Here is a 21,773-nt window from a genome sequence, read left to right on the forward strand (position 1 = left end):
GCGGCGACGGCGACGGTGGCGGCGACGGCGACGGCGTCGATTGAATGGGGAAACAGAGGAAGAAATGAAATTTTGGCAACTGTTGTATATATAGGAGAGGCCTTTAGTACCGGTTGGAGCCACCAACCGGTACTAAAGGCCAACTTTGGCCAGGCGAAGAGGCGGGAAGACGAGGCCTTTAGTACCGGTTGGTGGCTCCAACCGGTACTAAAGGGTGGTCTTTAGTACCGGTTGGAGCCACCAACCGGTACTAAAGGCCTCGCGCTGCCACCCCAAAGTTTAGTCCCACCTCGCCGGGCGAAGGGCAGCCGCGGTGGTTTATAAACCCAGCCGCGGCTACCACTTCGAACTCCTCTATATAGCAGGCTTGTGGGCCTAAACTCTGCGCGCTGCCCTGTGAGTCTGCTGGGCCTTTAAGGCCTGTAATTGCACACCTGTGGCCTATCAGGCCCACAGGGCAGCGCCCCAATTTTCTTATAGTTTTTTTCTTTTCTGCTTTCTTTTCTTCTATTTATTTTTGCGTAGTTTTTTGTATAGTTTTTTCTTTTCTGTTATATTTATTTTCTTCTATTTATTTGTGAGTAGTTTTTCATCTAGTTTGCCAAAATTCAACATTTTCAGAGTTCATTTTGTAGTGAATTTTCAATTTCACGGTCATTTTGTAAACGATTGAAAAATAGCAAATATAATTTTTTTCTTTTCTGCTTTATTTTTTCTTCTTTTTTTTGCTTTATTTATTTTTGTGTTTTTTTGTGTATTTAGAGTTTCTTTGTGAATATTTTTGCTTTAGGTACAAAAAATTACAAACTTTCTGTTAGTGCCCGTAGTTTTCAAATTTGAATAGTTTAAATTTTGAATTATTTGAAATTAGTGTGAATCACTAGTTTGTGAATAACTTAACTTTAAAAATTAGTAAAGGCATGAAAGAATTTGTTTGCACATAAAATTTCTTCGCGTTTCAAATGCCAGAACACATAACTACCCTAACTATTACAGAGATTCCCCTCTGGGTGTGAAACACAGAAGAAAATAATGATAGTGAAGCCGATCACATCCCAGATCTTTGGGTGTGAAACTTTTTCTTCGCATGTGTCCCTTTGCGCCGTAACCATGGAAAATCTTCGTCATTTAACGGGATGCTCGGGTCAATATTCACTGTGAATGGAGCAATTTCATCAAACTTTTCATAATCTTCTGACTTGTCTGTCTTGTCATCCACTCCCATGATGTTTCTCTTCCCAGAAAGAACTATGTGCCGCTTTGGCTCATCGTACGATGCATTCGCTTCCTTATCTTTTCTTTTTCTTGGCTTGGTAGACATGTCCTTCACATAGAAAACCTGTGCCACATCATTGGCTAGGACGAATGGTTCGTCTGCATACGCAAGATTGTTGAGATCCACGGTTGTCATTCCGTACTGCGGGTCTTCCGTTACCCCGCCTCGTGTCATATTGACCCATTTGCACCGAAACAAAGGGACCTTTAAACCACGTCGATAGTCAAGTTCCCATATGTCCTGTATATAACCATAATATGTTTCCTTTCCCGTCTTGGTTTCTGCATCAAAGCGGACACCACTGTTTTGGTTGGTGCTCTTCTTATCTTGGGCGATCGTGTAAAATGTATTACCATTTATCTCGTACCCTTTGAAAGTCATTATATTTGAAGATGGTAACTGGGACAGCAAGTACAAGTCATCTTCAATAGAGGTGTCATGCATGGTACGTGTCTGCAACCAGCTAGCGAAACTCCTGGTTTGTTCATGTGTAATCCAGTCATCAGACCGCTCCGGGTGTTTGGAGCGTAGCAAATTCTTGTGTTCATCCATATACGGAGCCACCAAGGTGGAATTCTGTAGAACTATGTAGTGTGCTTCAGTGAGAGAATGTCCGTCCATACATATTATTTGTTCCCCTCCTAGCGTGCCTTTTCCATCCAGTCTGCCCTTATGCCGCGATTCAGGAACACCAATCGGTTTAAGGTCAGGAATAAAGTCAATACAAAACTCAATGACCTCCTCATTTTGATGGCCCTTGGAGATGCTTCCTTCTGGCCTAGCACGGTTATGAACATATTTCTTTAAGACTCCCATGAACCTCTCAAAGGGGAACATATTGTGTAGAAATACAGGACCCAAAACATTAATCTCTTCACATAGGTGAACTAGGACGTGCGTCATGATGTTAAAGAAGGATGGTGGGAACACCAACTCGAAACTGACAAGACATTGCACCAAATCATTCTGTAACCTTGGTATGATTTCTGGATCGATTACCTTCTGAGAGATTGCATTGAGAAATGCACATAGCTTCACAATGGCTAATCGAACGTTTTCCGGTAGAAGCCCCCTCAATGCAACCGGAAGCAGTTGCGTCATAATCACGTGGCAGTCATGAGACTTTAGGTTCTGGAACTTTTTCTCTGCCATGTTTATTATTCCCTTTATATTCGACGAGAAGCCAGGCGGTACCTTAATACTGAGCAGACATTCAAAGAAGATTTCCTTCTCTTCTTTGGTAAGAGCGTAGCTTGCATGACCCTGATGTATGCCGTCTTCTCCGTGCATACGTTGCTAGTCCTCCCGTGCCTCAGGTGTATCTTTTGTCTTCCCATACACGCCCAAGAAGCCAAGCAGGGTCACGCAAAGATTCTTCGTCACGTGCATCACGTCGATTGCGGAGCGGACCTCTAGGTCTTTCCAATATGGCAGGTCCCAAAATATAGATTTCTTCTTCCACATGGGTGCGCGTCCGTTAGCGTCCTTCGGAATAGGTTGTCCGCCAGGACCCTTTCCAAATATCACCTTCAAATCCTTGACCATATCATGTACATCAACACCAGTACGGTGGCGAGGCTTCGCCCGGTGATCCGCCTCACCTTTGAAATGATTGCCTTTCTTTCTTACGGGATGCCTGCTCGGAAGAAATCGACGATGTCCCAGGTACACATTCTTCTTACAACTATTCAAATATATACTGTCGGTATCATCCAAACAGTGCGTGCATCCGCGGTATCCCTTGTTTGTCTATCCTGAAAGGTTACTGAGAGCAGGCCAATCATTGATGGTCACGAACAGCAACGCCTTTAGGTCAAATTCTTCCCCCATGTGCTCATCCCACGCACGTACACCTGTTCCATTCCACAGTTGTAAGAGTTCTTCAACTAATGGCCTTAGGTACACATCAATGTCGTTGCCGGGTTGCTTAGGGCCTTGGATGAGCACTGGCATCATAATGAACTTCCGCTTCATGCACAACCAAGGAGGAAGGTTATACAAACATAGAGTCACAGGCCAGGTGCTATGCTTGCTGCTCTTCTCCCCAAAAGGATTAATGCCATCTGCGCTTAGACCAAACCATACGCTCCTTGCGTCATCTGCAAACTCCTTCCCGTACTTTCTTTTGATTTTTCTCCACTGCGACCCGTCAGCGGGTACTCTCAACTTTCCGTCTTTCTTACGGTATTCTCTGTGCCATCGCATCGCCTTGGCATGCTCTTTGTTTTGGAACAAACGTTTCAACCGTGGTATTATAGGAGAATACCACATCACCTTGGCAGGAATCTTCTTCCTGGGGCGCTCGCCCTCGATATCACCAGGGTCATCGCGGCTGATCTTATAGCGCAATGCACCACATACCGGGCAAGCGTTCAAATCCTCGTACTCACCGCGGTAGAGGATGCAATCATTAGGGCATGCATGTATCTTCTGCACCTCTTACCCTAGAGGGCAGACAGCCTTCTTTGCTTCGTACGTACTCTCGGGCAATTCGTTGTCCTTTGGAAGCATATCCTTTATCATTACCAGCAACTTTCCAAATCCCTTGTCAGATACACCATTCTCTGCCTTCCATTGCAGCAATTCCAGTGTGGTGCCTAGCTTTTTCTTGTCAACTACGCAATTTGGGTACAACAATTTTTTGTGATCCTCTAACATGCGCTGCAACTTCTTCTTCTCCAAATCACTTGCGCAGTTTCTCTTTGCATCGGCAATGGCCCGACCTAGATCATCAACGGGCTCATCTGATGCCTCTTCTTCAGCTTCTCCCCGCATTGCCGGCTCAGCTTCTTCCCGCATTACCGGCTCATATTCCCCCATTGTTGTATCATCGTATTCAGGGAACCCATGGCCAGGATAGCTGTCGTCGTCCTCTTCTTCTTCATTGTCTTCCATCATAACCCCTCTTTCTCCGTGCTTGGTCCAAACATTATAGTGGGGCATGAAACCGGACTCAAACAGGTGGACGTGAATGGTTCTTGACGTAGAGTAATTGTGACCATTCTTATAGCCAGCACATGGACAAGGCATAAAACCATCCCCCCGCTTGTTTGCCTCAGCCGCAAGCAGAAAAGTATGCATGCCCTCAACGAACTGGGGAGAGCATCGGTCATCGTACAACCATTGCCGGCTCATCTTCATTACACAACACCGAATAGACCAAATTAATACAAGTTCATACATAAAGTTCATACAACACTTAAATGCAACAAACAAATAACTCTCTAGCTAAAGCATTTAAATGCAACAACAAATGCGATCAAGATCGCAACTAAGGTAACAATTGATCCAACAACATAATGATACCAAGCCTCACTATTGATGGCATATTTTCTAATCTTTCTAATCTTCAAGCGCATTTTCTCCATCTTGATATTGTGATCATCAACGACATCGGCAACATGCAACTCCAATTCCATCTTCTCCCCCTCAATTCTTTTCAATTTTTCTTTCAAGTACTCGTCTTCTCTTTCAACTAAATTTAACCTCTCGACAATAGGGTCGGTTGGAATTTCCGGTTCACATACCTCCTAGATAAAAATATCTATGTCAACTTGATGGGCATAATTTGTCATAAACACGAAATGCAACAAATAGTTTTAAAAGAGAATATACCACATCCGAATCATAACAAGGACGAGGGCCGACAGGGACGGATATCAAAACCATGGCACTATGTATAACAAACAACGTACGGGTAAGATAATTATTATACGAGTAACTATATATCCAAATCACACAAACATCAATTTTTTATATAAAATTTAATGAACAAGAGGCTCACCACAAGGTGGTGCCGACGACGGGAAGGTGCGGGTGATCGACGGTGGTTACGACGGAGATTTAGAAGGCACTAAGTAAACCACACCTACATATGCAAACTAAGTGTTATTTTGACCTCAAATTGCATATAAATCAAATACTACCACATATAATTCCTCCCAAATTACTAAAACCCACAATTAATCACTATATAAACCAATGCAAGAGCTAATCTAGCAATGAGAGATGAAAGGACAAAGTTGCTAACCTTGGTGATCATTTGAATGGATGGGGGCCTGCAAATCTTGACAAATTTGGGGCAAATTTTGTGATGAACTCGAGAGGAAGGAGGGAAGAACAGAGGAGAGGGAGAGGGGAAAGGGGGAAGAACAGAGTGCGGGTGGACGAAGGGTTTATATAGGACGACCTTTAGTACCGGTTCGTGCCACGAACCGGTACTAAAGGTGCTGGAAGGGCCCCACTCTGACAACATCCTGCCACCACTTTCTTTAGTACCGGTTCGTGGCACGAACCGGTGCTAAAGGTTCGCCATGAACCGGTACTAAAGAGCTCCTCCCGCCTAGCCATTGGAACCGGCACTAATGGACACATTAGTGCCGGTTCTGTTACAAACCGGGACTAATGTGTCTCACATTTGACCCTTTTTCTACTAGTGTAGCATGGACATTTGGACTTTTATATGGTTCAAAGCAATAGTCTAGTTTTGACATGAGACTTAAATACTCAAGCATATCAACAAGCAACCATGTCTTTTAAAATATCAATGCTAAAATAAGTTATCCCTAGCCCATCATGCTCAATCATTGATCCATTCATGAAACACACTCGCATATTAGCTACATCCAAAGCTCAAGTACGATCATAGTGCCCCCTAGTTGGTGCTTTATAAGAGAAGATGGAGACTCAAATTAAAAATAAAAATTGCATATAGTAAGAGAAAGGCCCTTCGTAGAGGGAAGTAGGGATTTGTAGAGGTGCCAGAGCTCAAAGCGAAAATTGAGAGATAAAAAAATTTTGAGAGGCATACTTTTCCCACCAACGAAAATGACTTAGAGATCCCAACACTTTCCATGCTAGATATATCATAGGCAGTTCCCAAATAGAAAATAAAGTTTATTCCTTTTTCAACCATACTTTCACTTTCCATGGCTAGCTGTATCCACGGTTGCCTTCCATACCAACACTTTCCAAGGAATTTATCAGTTGACAACATAAAGTAAATTCATTTTTTCATTTCGGGACTGGGCATCCCTAATACCTTTGCCTTACTCTCGTGCAATGACAAGTGAATAAACACTCATCATGAGAACATGTAGCATCGAAAATATTGGCCACCCCTCACCGCCGCGCGAGCGGTACGAGCACACAAAAGAGAAATTTATTTTGACAATTACAGATGGCACATACAAATTTGCTTAGAACAACAAAAGAATACCGTGTATAGGTAGGTATGGTGGACCTATGTGGAAAACTGGTTTAAAGGATTTTAGACGCACAAGTAGTGATCATACTTAGTGCAAAATGAAGGCTAGCAAAAGATTGAGAAGTGACCAACCAAGAAATGAATAATCTCATAAGCGAACATTGAGCATAATTAACACCGAATAATGCACCACAAGTAGGATTTAATTTCATTGCATGACTATTGACTTTCGTGCTTCCATAGGGAATCACAAACCTTAACTCCAATATTCTTACTAAATCATAATTATCAACATGACTCACATATCACGTCATCACATCTCAAAACTATTACAAGGAATCAAGTTTATTTTGTCCAATAGTCTTCTAAAAGTTTTTATTATATCCATCTTGGATATCTATCACTTTGGAACTAATTTTCATGTGTTGCTTTTGATAAGCTCAAACAAATATAAATGAAGATCATGAGCATAATTTTTCTTTCTCTCAAAATAATTTAAGTGAAGCAAGAGAGAATTTCTTAAAAAAATTACTAACTCTCAAATAAATCTATGTGAAGCATGAGAGCATTTCTTCAAAAATACTAAAGCACACCATGCTCAAAAAGATGTAAGTGAAGCACTAGAGCAATTCCATAGCTCATAAAGATTTAAGTGAAGCATAGAGTGCAATTCTAACAAGTCATGGCATAATTTGGCTTTCTCAAATAGGTGTGTCCAGCAAGGATTCAAGACTTGAAACAAAAAGCAAAACAAGCAAAGACTCAAATCATACAAGACGCTCCAAGCAAAACTCATAGTATGTGATGAATTAAAATATAGCTTCGAGTAAAATACCGATGGTCGTTAGAAGAAAGAGGGATGCCACTCGGGGCATCCCCAAGCTTAGTTTCTTGCTTATCTTTGGATAATAGCTTGGTATGCCATGTGCATCCCCAAGCTTAGGCTCTTCTTACTCCTTATTCCTTCATCCATCATAACATCACACAAAACTTGAAAAGTTCAATCACACAAAACTCAACAAAACCTTCGTGAGATCCGTTAGTATAAGAAATTAAATCACTACTATAAGTACTGTTGCAAACCAATTCATATTTTATTCTTGCATTATATCTACTGTATTCCAACTTCTCCATGGCAAAAACTCATCAAAGAAAACGATAGAATCATCCAAACAAGCACACATCGCAAGAAAACAGAATCTGCCAAAAACAGAACATGCGCACCCTGGTGGGTTGTGCTCCCCTCAGAGCACCTCCCATGTGCTTCTCCGACCCACTGGATGTCTTCCAGTCCAAAAAATCCACAAAAAGTTTCACTGCGTTTGGACTCCGTTTGGTGTTGACTTCTGCGATGTAAGAAACATGCAGAAAACAACAACTGGCACTTGGCACTATGTCAATAGGTTAGTACCAAAAAATGATATAAAATGACTAAAAAATGATTATAAAACATCCAAGAATGATAATATAACAACATGCAACAATAAAAAATTATAGATACGTTGGAGACGTATCACTCCGCGAAGCTCTTCTAACATTTTCTTCATATGTTTAATTTCCTTTCCCACACTCAAAAAGGTATCACTACTCCACCTTCCAAGCCCTCTGGCCAGATTCTCAAGCTTTTGTCAGATTTCTTCCACCGAGGAGCATGGTGATCCTGCATCCCATCCCTGAAGTAACATGTCTTTTAAACCTTCATGCATCTCCCACATCTTCTTGTACCTGAAGTACCTTTTTGTATTTTCAATCTTGGTTCGACCAAAGTCCAGTAACAAGGGTAGATGACCCGATGTTGCTGCAATTTCATGTGTGATGGAAGCCAACGGAAACCTTGTGAACTAGTCCGCGTTAACCAACGCCCTGTCCAGCCTGCATCGGGTGAATGTACCCCCAACCACTTTTTTCCAAGGTCTAGAAGTGACCTTTATAGCCCAAAGCTAGCAACATGCATACATCGATGGTGTCTCGAAATGCTTGGATCTGAGCGTTGTTGTTGTTGCATTGCCCCACTCCCTCATGCTCATTTGGATGTAGGACTTCATTAAAATTTCCAATGCATATCCACGGAATGTTACTTAAAGTACTTATGTTTTTTTAGAACAATCCAAGTTTGGTGGTGTAGGTGAGTTTGCGCCTCCCCATAGACACAGGTCCTCCTCAATTTGTCCTCCCCTTGTTTCTCAACATATACATCTAGATGGTAAACCGAGTAACCAAGTATTTCAACTTTTATTGCATTGTTCCAAAATAAACCAATACCACCAGTCCTTCCTTGACTATCAACGGCATAAGAATTATCATAGCCTATCGAGCTAGCCAAAGCTTCTACCCTACCTCCTTATACTTTTGTCTCAACAATACATAGGAGGGTAGGGGTAAACTAAAGGAAATATGCCCTAGAGGCAATAATAAAGTTGTTATTTTATATTTCCTTATTCATGATAAAGGTTTATTATTCATGCTAGAATTGTATTGATCGGAAACTTAAATACAAGTATGAATACATAAACAAATACCGTGTCCCTAGTAAGCCTCTACTAGACTAGCTCGTTGATCAAAGATGGTTAAGGCTTCCTTACCATGGGCATGTGTTGTCATCTGATAACGGGATCACATCATTAGGAGAATGATGTGATGGACAAGACCCACCTGTTAGCTTAGCATAATGATCGTTCAGTTTTATTGCTATTGCTTTCTTCATGTCAAATACATATTGCTTCGACTATGAGACTATGCAACTCCCGGATACCGGAGGAATACCTTGTGTGCTATAAAATATCATAAAGATGCTCTACAAGTATCTCCAAAGGTGTTTTTTGAGTTGGCATAGATCGAGATTAGGATTTGTCACTCCGAGTATCGGAGAGGTATCTCTGGGCCCTCTTGGTAACACACATCATAAGCTTGCAAGCAAATGACTAAGGAGTTAGTCACGATATGATGTATTACAGAATGAGTAAAGAGACTTGCCGGTAATGAGATTGAACTAGGTATGAAGATACCGACGATCGAATCTCAAGCAAGTAACATACCGATGGACAAAGGGAATTACACATGTTGTCATAATGGTTCGACCGATAAAGATCTTCATAGAATATGTAGGATCCAATATGAGCATCCAGGTTCCACTATTTGTTATTGACCGGGGAGGTGTCTCGGTCATGTCTACATAGTTCTCGAACCCGTAGGGTCTGCACGCTGAATGTTCGATGACGATATAACATTATATGAGTCATGTGATTTGGTGACCGAATGTTGTTTGGAGTCCCGGATGAGATCAGGGACATGATGAGGAGTATCAAAATGGTCGATAGGTAAAGATTGATATATAGGATGATGGTATTCAGACACCGGAAGAGTTTCGGAGGGTACCGAGTACATATCGGGTCACCGGAACGGGTTCCGGGCACCCCCGACAAAAGATATGGGCCTTATGGGCCAAGAGGGGAAACGCACCAGCCACAAGGGGCTGGTGCGCCCCCATATGGGCCGGCCAAGGTGGAAAAGGAAATGGGAAGGAGGAAAGAAAGAAATGGAATAGGATTCCCCCTTCCTTCCCCCTACCCCCTCTTTCCTTCCTCCTCCGATATATGGCAGGGGGCGCGGCTTGGGAGGAGCCCTAGTAGGATTCAGTCCTACTTGGGGCGCCTCCTGGTCTCTCCCCTCCCCCTCCCACCTATATATATGTGGGGGGGCGCCCCTAGCACACACCAGACAATTGCCTAGCCGTGTGCGGTGACCCTTCCACCGTGTACACCCCCGGTCATATTTTCGTAGTGCTTAGGCGAAGTCGTGCGGAGATCACTTCACCATCACCGTCACCACACCGTCATGCTGACAGAACTCATCTACTACCTCGATGTCTTGCTGGATCAAGAAGGCGAGGGATGTCACCGAGTTGAACATGTGCAGAACACGGAGGTGTCGTGCGTTCGATACTTGATCGGTTGAAGCACGAAGAAGTTCGACTTCATCAACCGCTTTGTGAAACGCTTCCGCTTATGATCTAGTGATACGTCTCCGTCGTATCTATAATTTTTGATTGTTCCATGCCAATATTCTTCAACTTTCATATACTTTTGGCAACTTTTTATACTATTTTTGGGACTAACATATTGATCCAGTGCCCAGTGCCAGTTCCTGTCTGTTGCATGTTTTTTTTCCGCAGAAACCCAATATCAAACAGAGTCCAAACGGGATAAAAATAGACGGATTTTTTTTTGGAATATTTATGATTTTTGGGAAGTGAAATCAACGCGAAACGGTGTCCGGGGTGGTCACGAGGTAGGGGGGCGCGCCCTATCCCCCCAGGCGTGCCCCTGACCCTCGTCGTCCACCCATAAGGCGGTTGACGCTCTTCTTTTGGCTCAAGAAAGCTAATTTTACAAGAAAAATCTGGGCGAAAGATTCACCCCAATCGGAGTTACGAATCTCCAGATATAAAGAAAACGGTGAAGGGGTAGAATCAGAGAACGGAGAAACAGAGAGATAGATCCAATCTCGGAGGGGCTCTCGCCCCTCCCAAGCCATGGGAGCCAAGGACCAGAGGGGAAACCCTTCTCCCATCTAGGGAGAAGGTCAAGGAAGAAGAAGAAGAAGGGGGGGGGGGTTCTCTCCCCCTTGCTTCCGGTGGCGCCAGAACGCCGCCGGGGGCCATCATCATCACCGCGATCTTCACCAACACCGCCGTCATCTTCACCAACATCTCCATCACCTTCCCCCTTCTATATCCAGCGGTCCACTCTCCCGCAACCTGCTGTACCCTCTACTTGAACATGGTGCTTTATGCTTCATATTATTATCCAATGATGTGTTGCCATCCTATGATGTCTGAGTAGATTTTCGTTGTCCTATTGGTGGTTGATGAATTGCTATGATTGATTTAATTTGCTTGTGGTTATGTTGTTGTCCTATTGTGCCCTCCGTGTCGCGCAAGCGTGAGTGATTCCCGCTGTAGGGTGTTGCAATACGTTCATGATTCGCTTATAGTGGGTTGCGTGAGTGACTGAAACACAAACCCGAGTAAGGGGATTGTTGCATATGGGATAAAAGGGGACTTGATGCTTTAATGCTATGGTTGGGTTTTACCTTAATGAATCTTTAGTAGTTGTGGATGCTTGCTAGAGTTCCAATCATAAGTGCATATGATCCAAGTAGAGAAAGTATGTTAGCTTATGCCTCTCCCACATAAAACTTGCTATCGGTCTAGTAAAGTAGTCAATTGCTTAGGGACAATTCCACAACTCCTACCACCACTTTTCCACACTCGCTATATTTACTTTATTTGCATCTTTATCTAAACAGCCCCTAGCTTTTATTTACTCGCTCTTTATTGTCTTGCAAACCTATCCTATCACACCTACAAAGTACTTAGAGTTTCATACTTGTTCTAGGTAAAGCGAACGTCAAGCGTGCGTAGAGTTGTATCGGTGGTCAATAGAACTTGAGGGAATATTTATTCTACCTTTAGCTCCTCATTGGGTTCGACACTCTTACTTATCAAAAACTGTTGCGATCCCCTACACTTGTGGGTTATCAAGACTCTTTTTCTGGCGCCGTTGCCGGGGAGTCATAGCGTGTGGTGAATATTCTCGTGTGTGCTTGTTTGCTTTATCACTAAGTAATTTTTATTTGCTGTTCTAAGTTGTTCTCTATCTTTAGTTATGGATATGGAACGCAAAATACCAAAAAAATTAGATGTACTTGCTACTCATGAAGATGGGGTAACTCCTAAAACCCTCGATTCTCATCATGAGAAAAATATTTTGTACTACTTTGATAATCCTGAGAAAACCCCATTCAACTTTCTAATGGGAGTAACGTTGGATCAACGTGAATACTTTAGAGATTATCGCTCGACACAAAAAGGGAAACTATTTGGGATCAATTTATTATGTTGCGTTGGTATGCCTGGAATCTTGATGTCTACTACACAGCCTTCTTCTTGTAGACGTTGTTGGGCCTGCAAGTGCACAGGTTTGTAGGACAGTAGCAAATTTCCCTCAAGTGGATGACCTAAGGTTTATCAATCCGTAGGAGGCATAGGATGAAGATGGTCTCTCTCAAACAACCCTGCAACCAAATAACAAAGAGTCTCTTGTGTCCCCAACACACCCAATACAATGGTAAATTGTATAGGTGCACTAGTTCGGCAAAGAGATGGTGATACAAGTGCAAAATAGATGGTAGATAAAGGTATTTGTAATCTAAAATAATAAAAACAGCAAGGTAGCGAGCGGTAAAAGTGAGCGTAAACGGTATTGCAATGATAGGAAACAAGGCCTAGGGTTCATACTTTCACTATTGCAAGTTCTCTCAACAATAATAACATAGATAGATCATATAACAAGCCCTCAACATGCAACAAAGAGTCACTCCAAAGCCACTAATAGCGGAGAACAAACGCAGAGATTATGGTAGGGTACGAAACCACCTCAAAGTTATCCTTTCTGTTCTATCTATTCAAGAGTACGTAGTAAAATAACGTAAAGCTATTCTTTCTGCTCAATCCATCATAGAGTTCATACTAGAATAACACCTTAAGACACAAATCAACCAAAACCCTAATGTCACCTAGATACTCCATTGTCACCTCAAGTATCCGTGGGCATGATTATACGATATGCATCACACAATCTCAGATTCATCCAACCAACATAAAAGTACTTCAAAGAGTGCCCCAAAGTGAAAGTGCTAGTTATCGACTAGAGGGGGGGGGGTGAATAGGCGATTTTTATCAAAGTCTTCAAAACATGGAAGTTTCAAAGACAAACAATAGAAATGACCTAATTGATATGCAGTGGAAGATAAACTACAACAAGCAAGCCATAGTCAAGTATGCAATAGTGTTAACGTACGAAGACTAATAGCAGCTAGGTAGTAGGATCAGGATGGAAGATAGTATGAAGCCTATCAACAACAGTAGTCAAGCAATGAAGTCAATCAGATAAGACAGATAAGCAATGACTTCACGAAGACAAACTCAAAGTAAAGGAGGGAAGAGATAGAACCAGTCACTTGTTGAAGACACATGATTTGTTGGACCAGTTCCAGTTGCTGTGATAACTGTACGTCTGGTTAGGGAGGCTGAGATTCAACTCAGAAGACCGTGTCTTCACCTTATTCCCCTTGAGCTAAGGATACCCAGTCCTCGCCCAATCACTCTGGTAAGTCTTCAAGGTAGACTTCCGAACCTTCACAGACTCTGTTCACCCGGCAATCCACAATGACTCTTGGATGCTCAGAACGAGACGCCTAACCGGCTGGAGGATACACAGTCCTCAAGTGTAATAAGTCTTCAGGTCACACAGACAGAAAGACTTCAGTGATGCCTAACACTCTTTGGCTCTGGGTGTTTGGGCTTTGTCCTCGCAAGGATTTCTCTCTCAAAGGCTTCAAGGTGGGTTGCTCTCAAAACGACAAAAGCCGTAAACTAACTCTGAGCAGCCACCAATTTATGGTGTAGGGGGTGGGCTATTTATAGCCACAAGGCAACCCGACCTGATTTGTCCGAAATGACCCTGGGTCACTATGGAACTGGCACGTGTTCCAACGGTCAGATTTCAAACACACACGACAACTTTACTTGGGCTACAAGCAAAGCTGAGTCATCCAACTCTGGATAAGATTTGCTCTCATTGTCTTCGCTCGAAGACATAGGATTTGGGTTGAGCATCACTTCAGTCACTCTGACTTAGATCACTTGGACCCCACTTAACAGTACGGTGGTTCCTATGACTCAACAAAGAAGAAAAGGAAACAACGAAACCACACAGTCTTCGCGCTCCATAGTCTTCACTCAATGTCTTCTCATGTCATAGTCTTCAATATGAATATCTTCTCATACCACCATTGTCTTCAATGTCTTCATACATTTTTAGGGGTCATCTCCGGTAGGTAAACCGAATCAATGAGGGACACTACCTGTGTTATCCTGCAATTCTCACAAATGCATTAGTCCCTCAACCAACTTTGTCGTCAATACTCCAAAACCAACTAGGGGTGGCACTAGATGCACTTACAATCTCCCCCTTTTTGGTGATTGATGACAAACTGGTTGAAGTTTTCAACGGGGATAAATTATGTGAAATTGTAAAGGATAGGAAATTGTCTTCATAAGTAGCAAGGGCTCCCCCTGAAGATGTGCATATAAGTGATTTTGCTTTTGGAATGCAAATGCACATGGAAGGTTGTACTTGTGGATATCCACTTCAACTTATGAAGATAATTCACCATGCATGAAATGATATACCAAATAGGATGACATGCATAATGAAAAATGGACGTCTGCAGGATGATCTAAGTGCGGATCATCGCACCACAGTAAAGCAAATAAGTAGCAGACGACCATCAAGTTTAGGTGTTACAACTCAAAGAACCAAATGTTTTTAAAAGGCAAGAGTTGTAAGCATGAGGCAAAATATAATGCAACCGCCCATATGAACCCGCTTGAAGACTATCAACTCATACGCTTCTCCCCCTTTTGTCAGCAATGACCAAAAAGGTTTGAAGACATAGAGCATCTACTCGTTCTCATGAGTAGGTGAAGCAGCAGGGTTATCGTTGTTGGTTGGCGGTGCAGACGAACTTGGTGCAGTGCCGATGCGTGCAGTAGTAGGAGGTGGTGAAGTAGCATCATCTTCGTCATCGATCACTCTGGCATTGACAGTTGCCGCGGAGGAAGAATATTCAGAGTCTTCAAGAGATGGAGTTCTTCGTAGGACAACATTCCGTGGAGGAGTGGAGTCAAACTGGAATCTTTCATTGAAGCCATCGTTTTGAAGATCTGCTTCAGCACTAAGCAGGGTCAAGCTCTTCCATGATCGCCGACAAGTTTCATGAGCAACAAAGGCATTCTTGGTGGCAAGGTTGCGAATGCGATTGACATCCAGCAAGAGGCTTTGCATCTATCTTTTGAGCCAAAAGTGATGTTTATCCTGTTTCTGATGAAGGGCCACAAGAAGTTCTTGGTCATTGAGAACGCGAGAACGCTTCCGAGGCCTTTGGGCAATGGTGCTTTCAGTGGCTTCAGTAGGTGCTCGATGAGGCAGACGAGTATTTCCAGCCAATGGATAGAGTCGTGTTGCTGCTTGAACACCTTCAATGGGTTGAGTGAAGCTTTGGTGCTCGGCATTCTGAAGACAAAGAGGCTTCTTGGCAGGTTTAGGATATATGGCTTCAACTGCCATATCAACCTCTGGCAGGAAGATCACATGATTGCGAGCAGATGGTTGATAGTTGATAGCAGAATGTCGCTTGATGAGGTGCATGACCCATGGAGCATAGAATTTCAGTCCAAAGAGGTCAGATCCAGATGCAGCTAGTTGTCTGATGAAGAAATCTTGCGCATTAAAGCTGGCCATTGAGAATGTACAAGACCAAAGTCTTCATAGCTCCTTCAAGCTTTGCCGCTGATGAATGTCCTTTGATAGGCCATAGAGTTCGCCTGATAATATGATATATCGTGCGTGGCAGATACTCAAGATCTTCAACAAAGAACTCTGTGGGATATTCAGTGTCAGATGGCAAAGGCTTCATCATGCTCAACATCTGGCTCATATTGGGTTCAGGCTTGTGGAAGATGCTCTCCAATGCATTTCGGTGGTTTTGACAACTAGGTTCATAGAGTTCTCCGGGAGTGGATAGGCCTGTAAGCTCAATGATGTCAAGAGCTTTGGCTTCATGATGAACATTTCCTGTCATCCACTCGAGAACCCATGTCTTCGTATCTCGGTTGTAACCGCGAATGTAGAATGTATCATAGAATTGAAGCAATAGCTCTTCATTCCAATGTTCCTTATCTGTGACAAAACTAAGCAGACCAGCATCACGAAAACAATCAAGTGCTTCTTCTAAGCACGACAGTCCAGTAATCGCTTCAGTGTCAAGGCGCATATGAGGGAAAATGCGCCCTTGATCATATAGAACACAGGAGTAATAGCTTCTCTGCTGATAGCTCCAGAACCGATCTGATGATATCCTTGGCTTTGAGTAAGGGTTCTTGGCGCTGTCAAAGAAGGTATTGTGGCTTTTGAAGCCATTTGCATTAAAGGACCCTGGTGAGTTTGTAGTACCTGGAAACCTTGGCAGTCTTGGCTTGGGCTTCTGGACCTGAGGCCTATGCTCAATATGATAATCAAATTGAGGTCCAGAGGCAGTAGGCGGAGGTACCAGAATGGGCCATCGAATAGTGGTTAGCTGACCATGGCTGTATAGTTGCTCAACTGTATGGGGCCTTGGTGGCGGAATTGGAGCAGGGGCAACAGCTGAGGCTTCAGGCTGCACAACAGGTACTTCATTAGCTTCAGGTACAGTGGCCTCATTAGCTTCAGGCACACTGGTTGGTTCAAGCTCCACATTGGCGTCAACCATGACAAGGTCATCGGCTTCATTGTCGTTGGTGGTGGCAGCTTCAGCATTTTCAACCTCCACTTGCTGAGTTGGAGGGTCAGGCACAGACACATTCACATCGTGAACTTCTTCTTCTGGAATGGGGGGAGTAGGGACACGTTCTTCTTGTCGTTCTTCATCGGCTGATGCAGCCGAATTGTCTTCAGCAGCTGGGGCTTCAGACGCAGAGACATTCACAGCAGGAGTGGCTTCTGAAAACACTTGACGTGCAACAGGTTGATGATGCACTTCTCCTTCTGGAACGCTCGGAAGAGGAGCTTGAGGCCTTGGTCCTTTGTGAAGCCTTTGTAGTACAGGCGGCGCTTTTGGAGATGGAGTGGACAGGCCCTCATCCTCTTCAACTTGTACGGAGGGTGTGGTTTGTTGTTGTTGGGGAGTGCTGGGGGAGTCTTGTTCTTGCGGGCGATCAGCCCATGAAGCATCCTGAGCAATTGGCGTCAGAGGACGACCAATGCTGATGATTTCACTGTTCGTACGAACAGGCGATGATACCACATTATATTCAATTTGAGGAAGAACTTCATCATCTGCAACATTGTCATGATGACCAATGTCTTCAGCAACGGTGGGTTCAGCTGCTGGTATATCTTCAGCTTCAGGAGCCTCTGTGGAAGCAGGCTCATGAATAGTCATGCGAAGTTCTTGGGTAGTGGATGCAGGTCGAACCACTGAGATGGGTTCAACAACTAAGGGCTCTGTGGGAGCAGCCCTAGTCTTCTTGGTCTTGCGCTTCTTCTTTGAGGGAGCGGCATCAGAGGCTTCAGTATTCTTCCTCTTTCTGGCTTCAGCCTCGGCAGCCCTCGTCTTCTTCTGTTCTGAAGTGGTTGTGGTGACCTTTGGCTTCGAGCCAGTCATACTGCTTGGGAAGATAATGCGAGGGGCTTCTTGGCTTGAAGGTGCAGGCTGGTTAGCACGAAGCTTCTTCTTTTTCTTTGCAGCATCCTCGGGTCAATGCCAGGACGGCCAAGTGACTTGCGCTTCTCAGCCTCATTGTAGGCAAGCACACACTTATCAGCCAAACTCTTCATGCGCTCACGAGACCCTTGAGCTTCTTAGCGCTTCTTCAAAAAAGATTCTTTAAGCTCATGCAGCATGACCTTGAAGTTTCTGACGTCTTGAACACTGAGCTTCGCCACATGCTTCTTGAATTGAGCCTTCTCATAATCAATTTTGTTCTTCAGCTCAACGATGCGATGAGCAAGAGCTAGCTCAGAAGCAATGGCGCCATTGAAAGAGACGCTGAGGCCAATGGGAAGCTGCAAATCTTCAAAGCTTAGATTGGGGGTGTCGAACCACTCATCAATGAAGTTATGGATGATTTCCACGTCAAAGAGAGGCAAATTGTTGAAGATTTCTGCTTCTTCCTTGCTCTTTATCAGTTGCTCAAGAGCATCATCAGCAAGATCTTCATCACTGGACAGATCAATGGGCTCTTCACGCAGAATAGCAGCAGGAGTCAGAGCCTGATCAGTATGCCTGACAAGTTGCTTTTTCTTCTCCGTCTTCTTGGAGATGCGGGATTGTTCTTCAGACTGCACACTGGCTTCAGGAGGTGAAGTGGCCAGTGGCTTCACACGAGAAGCTTTTGGGAGTGCAGCTGATGATGAAGCCTTAATCTTCTTTGGCTTCTGTGGCCTTGGAGTAGGAGCTGGGGCTTCATCAGAATCAACATCATTGTTAGAGTGATCCACTTTGGCACCTTGGACCAAGACGTAGGAGATGAGGCCATCAAGGTTTGCAAAGGGGCCAATTCTCTTCTCTTCAGCTTCACGTGTACCATCCTCGCGGGGAGCAGAGGGGCCAGGATTGAAGTCTAAACCCCAAGACTTCTTGTTTTCCTTTTCCGAAGCCTTAGCAAACTGGAAGTTTCGCTTGAAGAGATTGTCGTCACGACACCAGAGCAATGATGATGGGTCGGCTTCTTCAGGCTGTAGTCCACAGACCATGCAAGGATAGAATTCTTGCGCAATGGCTTCAGCTTTGTTCTTGGGGGGAAGGCCTCGATAGAGAATATCACCCCAAGGGCTCTTGATAGCATTTTTCTCTGCGTACTCCTGGGTAACGAATTTGTACTTGTACCACTGTTCAGCCCAATAGCATCGAATCCATTGGATTCGAGTCTTGCGTTGATTGTAATCTTCTTCAGGATCTGTTTTATATATCTCTGCAAGATCATCAGGCAGATCCCTTGAAGTTCCCCCACGATGTTGTCTGCCACCCTTCCTTACTGATTTCTCTGCAGCCATGAACTTCAAACTGAACGGTTTCAATATGTTCAAAGGCTTCACAGGCTTTCGCTTGCTGGTCAGATAGGAACTGGCTTCAGGAGAATCAATGTGTTGCTGTAAGAATTCTGCAAATGAATGCAGACTATGAGAATAGGGATTCTCCCACGGACATGTACCTGTGACAGCATTAGAGATGCGAGGGAAGGGGAAGAGGTCATATGCATTCTCAGAAGATTTTGAAGATAAATCAGTTTGAAGACATTGACCTCATGATGCGAAGACATTCACTTATATGAGGTGAGTTGGTTCCAGATTTGTACCAATCCGTGAATAAGTACAAGTGAGGAATCAAACTAGATAGTAAATCTAAGTGAATTGACTAGGCATTATGAGATGCAGACAGAATAGATCTAATATTGAGTAGGTAGAAACCACTTTCGGTAAATAGGATGAATCTATGAAGATCAAAAAGGTGGTAAAAATAGAGTTATAATTACCGCACGAAGAACTGCTAGAAGGGATGAATAGGAGACCGAGCAGTTCAGCCCACCGTGCCCTAACTTGGCGACGGAGGACACCTACGGTGACTGCGGAGAGGACGATGTCCGCGGCCGGCGTGAGGACGGCATCGGAGAAGTCGCGGCAGCTAAGCGCTTTGTCGCCGGCGTCGTCGAGAGCTAGCGGTGGCGCTAGGGTTTTGACGAGGTGGAGAGGTGGAAGAAGGATTTGTTTACCGCAGGGGACACATATTTATAAGTAGGTGTGCGGTACAGCGCAATTACGCAGGTGCCCCAGTCTGTTCACATCCGTGGGACACGTGGCAAGCATGCAACATACTTAGAGTTGTCCCACGTTCCCACGCCCGCCAAGTTTGTCGGATGTTCGTTCCAGCTTCTCTAGATATCGACAATAAAGATGAATTAGTTAAATAGGACTTGATGTTTGCCTCTGTGTCTTCTGCTGACTAGGACGCAGAGAAAACATTCGACAGTTTCAATAGAATGCATATGATTTGGACAGATAGAGTTTGAGATAGAAAGCATAGAGAGGTTAGGGTCCGATCACATTCACTTAGTTCAAAAGATTCAACTTGAAGACATAGCTATAAGTGAATGCTGTAGAGTACAACACACTAGTATATATATGCAATCAAATCATCATAGCGCAGAAAATCATGAAGATAAATTGAAACTGAAGACAAACCAAATGCGAAGTCTTTGCAAAAGTAACGCCATGAGTGAAACGCTTCAAACAGAGAAATTTGGTGGCGGCGTTACCCACCGTATAGGAAGTATTAGACCCAGACACGACGCACAATTATCGTGGCGCTCCGAAGTCAAATTCCATGTTAATGTATTCACACTCAGAGTGTAAATCTTCATTGATTGAAGATATACATTACTTTGTGTGTTGCACATCTAAGTCATCAACATGCATAAGTGTTAGGATGTGTGCCTGATCACAGGACATTAGAGGATTCCAAGATATTTAGCTCACACCATAACTTGCAAAACCTTTTCTCATCCAAGGGCTTTGTGAAGATATCTGCCAGTTTCTCTTCAGTGTTGACGTGAATGATGTCAATATCTTTCTTCATGACATGATCTCTGAGAAAATGATGATGAATTTCAATGTGCTTTGTCTTCGAGTGCTGAACTGGATTGTTAGCAATCTTGATGGCACTTTCGTTGTCGCAGAAGAGAGGGACTTGCTTCAGATCGATGCCATAGTCCTTGAGAGTTTGCTTCATCCACAGAAGCTGAGCACAACAAGATCCAGCAGCAATGTATTCAGATTCAGCAGTTGAGAGTGATACACAGTTCTGCTTCTTTAAAGACCAACAGACAAGTGATCGACCAAGAAAATGACATGTGCCTGATGTAGACTTGCGATCCACCTTGTCACCAGCATAATCAACATCCGAGAATCCAACCAGATTAAACCTTGAGCCCTTTGGATACCATAATCCGAGTGTTGGGGTGTAAGCCAAATATCTAAGAATTCGCTTCACAGCTAAGTGATGCGATTCCTTTGGTGCCGCTTGGAATCGAGCACACATGCAAATAGTAAGCATAATATCTGGCCTAGATGCACATAGGTAAAGTAAAGAACCAATCATGGAGCGGTATACCTTTTGATCAAACTCTTTACCATTGTCGTCGGGACCAAGATGGTGTTTGGCTGGCATTGGCGTTGTGTAACCTTTGCAATCTTGCATGCCGAACTTCTTCAGACAATCTTTGAGATATTTTTCTTGAGATATGAAGATGCCATTTCTTTGCTGACGAATTTGAAGACCAAGGAAGAACTTCAGTTCTCCCATCATGGACATCTGATATTGCTCTTGCATCATGTATGCAAACTCATCACTATACTTCTGGTTGGTGCAGCCGAAGATAATGTCATCCACATATATTTGGCATTCAAACAGTTCACCATCATATGTCTTCGTGAAGAGTGTGGGATCGAGGGATCCTGGTTTGAAGCCCTTGCTCTTCAGGAAGTCTTTGATTGTATCATACCAAGCGCGAGGAGCTTGTTTGAGGCCATACAGTGCTTTGTTGAGTTTGTACACCATATCAGGATGTTTTGGATCTTCAAAGCCAGGTGGTTGAGCAACATATACTTCTTCTTCAATTTTGCCATTGAG

The sequence above is a fragment of the Triticum aestivum genome, chromosome 7B (assembly GCF_018294505.1).
Source record: "Triticum aestivum cultivar Chinese Spring chromosome 7B, IWGSC CS RefSeq v2.1, whole genome shotgun sequence".
Lineage (NCBI taxonomy): Eukaryota > Viridiplantae > Streptophyta > Magnoliopsida > Poales > Poaceae > Triticum > Triticum aestivum.